This window comes from Crassostrea angulata, chromosome 5 (assembly GCF_025612915.1).
Source record: "Crassostrea angulata isolate pt1a10 chromosome 5, ASM2561291v2, whole genome shotgun sequence".
NCBI lineage: Eukaryota > Metazoa > Mollusca > Bivalvia > Ostreida > Ostreidae > Magallana > Magallana angulata.
This window is the reverse complement of record NC_069115.1, coordinates 56,808,155-56,814,710: the sequence shown is the minus strand read 5'-3', so window position 1 is coordinate 56,814,710 and position 6,556 is coordinate 56,808,155. Positions and strand designations below refer to the sequence as shown.

The window sequence follows — 6,556 nt, the reverse complement described above, 5'->3', positions numbered from 1 at the left end:
ATAGTCATTTAAGTATTAAATAGAGTTTAATCATACATGGAGTCAGATTCACATAACATCTGATACAAATACCTTTGATTTGGTGCACAAATATTTTTTAATTCATTCTTTGATTTTAAGCTAGATAATCAAATATTTTAATAAGATAGATAATGTCCAAAACACACAACTTCTCTTAGTAGGATATAAAACCCCAAGAAACGTTTTAAATTTAGAGTTTCTTGGTTCAAACAATAGAATTATCCATAAAAATATATATTTGAATGGGAATTTGGTTGCAAATAAATATTAAGCTTATATTCCGGTGTTTAAATTCGGGATTTTTACAAATTAAATTATCTTCCTTTGTGGAACTCTCGTGTAAAGAAGATAAAGAAGAATGATTGGAGAAAGCCAAATGTCAACAAAATGGATGGTTTGAAATGTAGTTTTGGTGAAAATTGTAAAGAGAAAGCAGATAATATACTTTAAGATTGTAAGAAAGACACTTCAGCACACTTGAGATTTTTTGAATGTACATCTGAGTCAGATTTTGCACAAATACCAGAATCATTGTGCTGGTGTGCATGGGCTGAGGCTGTCAAATTTCAGCGGGCGTACATGTGCTAATCACAGGCAGGACTGGAATTCAGTAGAAAAGGAAAAGGAGAACATGCTGTCTTTCACTACATAAAAAATCTCAATCTGACACAATCGCGATTGGAATTACAATCATTCAAAGCCGAGAGATATGGATGAAGCTGAGCACACATTTTCCAACTGGTTCTGGTAAGAAAAAATTGCCTTTACCTAATGACATAATTCTTAACAAACCAAAAATATTTATATAACAGTACTCTTTTGTGTACCAGTATATATTGCTAGGACCTACTACATGTATTTATGCATAAAATAAATGCACATCAATATCAGATTAAAACTACCCCCCTCCCCATTTGATTAGATATCTATGAAAAGATACACAGTTCATTTTTTATAGTGGTATAGTGTTCTAAACTTAAAATTTACTTGTTGAAATACTCATACAAATTTGAAAACCTAATTTTATTATTCAAGAAATGAATTAGTGCTTTTATAAACCCATGCTTGATCTCAATTTTCTTACCTGTTGTCACTGATAAATTATTGTTTTGATTATGAACAAAAACTCTGTAAAATGAACCAACGTCTAGGGGAAATTAATGCATAATGGACACATCAGAATGATGTTTGGAATTTTACCATTAAATAGGTGTTCGCAGAAGACGCATTGAGAGAAAACTGTGTCAAGATTAATACAGATCTGAAGGAGGAGTTGAAAGGTGTGTTTTTTACACAATTGATTGACTGAATTATTATGATGTTTTCAACTCATAAAACTTTGTTGTACACTACATATGAAACAGAAAATATAAATACGAAGGAGTTGAGGAGTACATGTACTACATGTAAGAACAAATGTTGTCTGATAATTTCACACCAAAGATATGGGGGGGGGGGGGGTGCCAGGCCTGGATCTTTCATTGAAGTATTTAAGAGAAAAACAGGTTTATACATGAAAATGTCTTAAAAATCAAAGGGCATTTCAAATGGTTAATGTATTTGTCCCATTAAGATAGCAGTATAGTTTGTATTCATGCTAAAAGCTTATTTAGCTGGACAACATTAGAATAACTGATACATTGTAATAACAATGTCTTTTAATGGATCAAAATCTTTAATCATCTACACTTTATATTTAGTTATATTACAATATGTCTATTGAGAGTTCAACTAATCAACATTTGGGATATTCAATTGATACTTGTATATGTACATTAGATATTGTGTATGAAAATCAGAAATAAGATTGGGCTATATTTTTGTCAGTATATAGACTACATATACATTATATTAGATATACATTAAATGTACTCTTTTGTAGAAATATGCTGTTTATTAGAAAAACTACAGATCCTGAAGCAATGGACGCTGATATATCTTTTTCTAACCCAAGAGGTATAACAGTGAAAAAATATATGTTTTACAATTTAATAGAATTATTTTTATTGTCTAGTGTTGTGGCTGTTTATAAAAGTTTTATGTGCGCTAGTTTTTTGTGTACTGTACAAGATGATTAATGACGCATACTTGGCATTATTATTATAGATTATCATAGATATTCCAAATATGAATTATTTGACCTTTTTCATTATTGCCGCATGGGTGGTATATATGTTTCTTGAACTGTATGGTTGAATTTCAGTTTTACAGTTCAATGAGTTTAAATGTGATTCAGGCACAAGGACAATGCTAAATGTAGATAAAAGTCACAGTGATCATCTTAGGGATCGAGGTCATTCAAAGATTGGCTGCCACTTGAAATGATTATCATATGTGAATTTTACAATGCATATTTTTTTTCTGAGATGTCATATAGTTGTTATTAAAGCTGTCAACGCTTTACATGTATATTATAGTGGTACATATATGTGTGTATCCAACAGCTGAGTTTAGTCTAATACTTTGAATATATATATTTTAATGAATATACCGGTATATATTTATTTTTATATTTATTTTCAGATTTTGATCTTCTGTCATCTCAGAAAACTGTGGGGTCTGATCAGTCCAAAGATGAAAGATCAGAGCATGAAATCTTCAGTGAAGCTGTGAAATTATTGTCTTATGGAAATTACTCCCCTGTAAAATCACAGCCATCTATGAATCTTGATCAACTTCAATATTCAAAGAGAATTGTGATACATGCATGAATTGATATTATTATATTTTCATGTTAAATACTACTCGAAAACCATTGTCAACCTCCGCTTCGCGTCGGTTGACAATGGTGTCCTCGGGGTGTCAATTTCAACTGTTACCCTCCCAAACAGGCACTATTTATATAATGTTAGTCCTCTAATAGCACTACATGTGTATGAATTGATGACGTAAGTCTTCTAATAGCGCTACAGGTATAAATTGATTATTTTAGGCCATTAATAGACAAACATGTATCAATTGAGGATGTAAACTAGATAATAGCACTTCATTATTGATTTGATGATAAGAGTTGTCTAACATCACTTGTATGAATTGATGATGTTATTTAGCCAAAAGTGCTACATGTATGAATGTTGGCTAGTAGCTCTACATGTATGAATTAATGATGTTAGTTATTTAATAGTGCTACATGTATGAATTGATAATTTTATTTGTCTAATAGTGCTACAAGAAGGAATTGATAATGTAAGTTTGCTAAAAACATTACATAATTATATGAATTGATGTTGTCAGTTCTCTAATAGCATTTCATGTATGAATGATGATGTTAGTCCTCTATTAGCACTACATGTATACGAATTGATAATGTTTTTGTAATAATAGCTACAGGTATGAATTGATTGTTATTTGGCTAATAGCGCTACGTGTATCAATTGAGGATGTACATGTAAACTTTATGGATGATTCGATGATAAAAGTTGACTTATAGCACTTGTGTGAATTGATGGTGTTACTTGGCTAGCCAATTGTGCTATACGTTTGAATTGGTGATGTTCTTAGACTAGTAGCGCCACATGTATGAATTGATGAGGTTATTTGGCTAACAGCGCTACATGAATTGATGATGTTATTTGGCCAATAGTGAAACATATACATACATGAATTAATGACCATAGTTGTCTTAAATTGCTACATGTTTAAATTGATGATGTTATTTGGCAAATAGTGCTTCATGTATGAATTGATGTTATTAGTGCTATATGTAGGAATCAATGATGTTTTTTAGCATTTAGTGCAACATGTATGAATGATGATAATAGTTGTTTAATAGCACTACATGTATGAATTTATGATTTTATTTGACTGAAAGATAAGTGCTACATGTGTGCATTGTTGGTGTTTGGTTATTAGTGCTACATGTATAAATTGATGGTAGTACATGTATTTGTCTAATAGTGTTACATGTATGAATTGAAAATAGATGTCTTATACGGCTACATGTATAAATTAATGATTTTATTTGACTAATAGCACTACATGTATGAATTGATGTTGTTATTTGGCCACAAGTGATACATGTATTAATTGATAATAGTTGTCCACTATTGCTACATGTATAAATTGATGATTTTACATGACTAATAGCACTACATGTATTATTGATGATGTTATTTGGCTAATAGGGATGCATGTATTAATTGATGATGATAGCTTTCTAAATTAAAATTAATTGCACATCTCCGTCTTTTTTTCGTAAGTTACTGAATAATGAATTTTTCAATTCACAGATTTTGTATCTTTTTCTGAAATTAAAATTCTCTATCCGATGTATTCATTGAAGGTTAAATTTGGTTGTATTGCATATTTTATTTCATTGCTTTGTAAACAATGGCTATTCATATTTCATGAAAATAACTGCAATAATTTGGTCTTTGCTTTTTGCTCCATTTGAAGCAAAGGCTCATTACAAGTATCTCTTATAAATGAGTGTTACATGTAGGCTTTTCAGGAGTTTTTTTTTTTCATATCAGGTAATATATGTACATTTTGAAGTTTATAACTGTATCAAATAATCCATGAATATTAAACAGGTTATTTATTAAGTTAAAGATTGTTATTTGCTGTGTTCTTCTCAGATATCATCTGAACAATATACTTATGCTGTAAACTCTGCTCAAAAATACAAATGTATATGATAAAAAAAATTGTTTGATATGTACACTCATTAAAATTTGAATACATGTAACATGTAATCCATTGTTATTGTATTTTAACAGTTTCATGTCAAAGCGGATGCTTATATAAACTGAGATGCTGTGGGACATCTGTCGATTTTAATATGGATTAATGTTCATTATAATTGAAATACATTCACCGGTTTAAAATTATCAAATTTTACAATATTTAACCAAAAAGAGCTTTTAAAAATATTTGGAGAGGTAAAAATTGTAAAAACCCAGAGCAGGAGTCAAACTCATGACTTACAAATTCGTAGTACACCCTCTAACCCACTGCGCGTCGCTGTTAGGAGACAAACTTAATTGTCCAAGTTTCCTTTCAATTGCAGCCCCCTCCCCCCCCCTCGACTGAGGGCAATTCATAGTAATTCTGTGTGTTTAATTTTTAAGACTACTTATTTCTCCATTACTACTTGTTTTATTTGGCAAGGAAAATCTAAAAAATTATGTAATAGCATTTTTTCTTACCCTAGATAATAGTGCACCATGTCCACCCCCACCCCCTCCCGAATCCACCCACCCCCCAAAATGTCCACTGAATTTCATTTGCAACCAAATTCCCTCAACCAGATTAAAGACAAATAAAGACCATATAAGCTGACAAAATATTATATTAATTGATGCGTTTCTTGGGCAGTTATGCCAGTTTTAGTGCAAATAGGTCAAATTTGGTAAAATTTCAGTATTTTCATGAAGTTAAGGCCCACATATCTTTGTGTATTGTGTATAGAAATTTAAATTCCTTATTATTTAGAATAACTATGGGTTTTCACAATGTGAAGAAATGAGTTTCATTCAATTGCAGTGTGTAATATTTCCAGTAAACTAAAAAGAATTGTATGCTGTCTAATTTTTCAAAAGTTCTATAAATAGAACAAGGGGAAAACCCAGGTGCCACCCGTTTCCATAGTTACTGATGTAATGTAATAAAAATCCTTCTCATTATAATCAAGTTAGGCTATCATGAGTATCTGTGCCAAGTCTCATGAAATTTCGATATACTTCCATTGATAGCCATTTGCATGGTTCTATCGTAGACTGCCTCTTAAGAACATTAGTTGCTACCAGAAAAAGTGTGGTTTTAATCTGACTGATCAATAGAAAAAAATGGCTAATTTATCAATTTGACTTTTGCAATGATATTCTAAAAATAATAATTATTGCATATATACAAACTTACTAAACAACTCACAAATTTGGATATAAGTTTCCCCTCACACATCGGCGCAAACAATATGGCCTACATGTACGATCGAGTCTCTTCCATTTGTCGGGTAAAGCATGGGGCCATGCAGACTCTGTACCATGGGTAGATACAATTTTGTAATTCTATACACAATTTTTGATACCAAATAGTTTGGCCTGCTGCTATTAAAGGGACTTAGACACGATTTGACTTAAAATTTTCAAATTTTCTTTTTTCATTTTCAGTGTTTAAAATGATAGATATAGAGGTTTACAATGCTATGTCAAAATTTGAAAGTCAAATATCAAGTCATAAGCAAGATAAAGAGTTCACACTTCTTTGTATTGTAAACAAAGCTCGAATATTGTCATTTTTGACATTTGTGTTGTATTGGTGTAAGTTTCAATCAAATTATGTTTCTTTTGTTGATAATAGTATTTATGATGATATTGAATTAGTTAAAATTGTTTTTTACATGTCATTTTGTCAAAGAAATAATAATTCTCTACATTACATTTTTGGTAAACAATTATAAGACTTGAGCTTTGTTTACATAACAATCAATTCTTACCTCTGTATCTCGCTTGTAACTTGACTTTAACATTCAATCTTTTGGTCAATCATTTAAAATGCACCAGTAAACCATTTTATACATAAAAAATAAAAATAA

General features: G+C 30.6%; 1 long non-coding RNA gene across 1 annotated transcript; it reads left to right on the top strand.

Annotated features, from left to right (window-relative positions):
• Positions 1-5,006, top strand: LOC128182864 (uncharacterized). The gene is made up of 4 exons (XR_008243478.1): positions 1-768; positions 1,232-1,301; positions 1,904-1,977; positions 2,545-5,006. It is a non-coding gene; the product is annotated as an uncharacterized LOC128182864 (long non-coding RNA).
• The last annotated feature ends 1,550 nt before the right edge of the window (positions 5,007-6,556 follow it).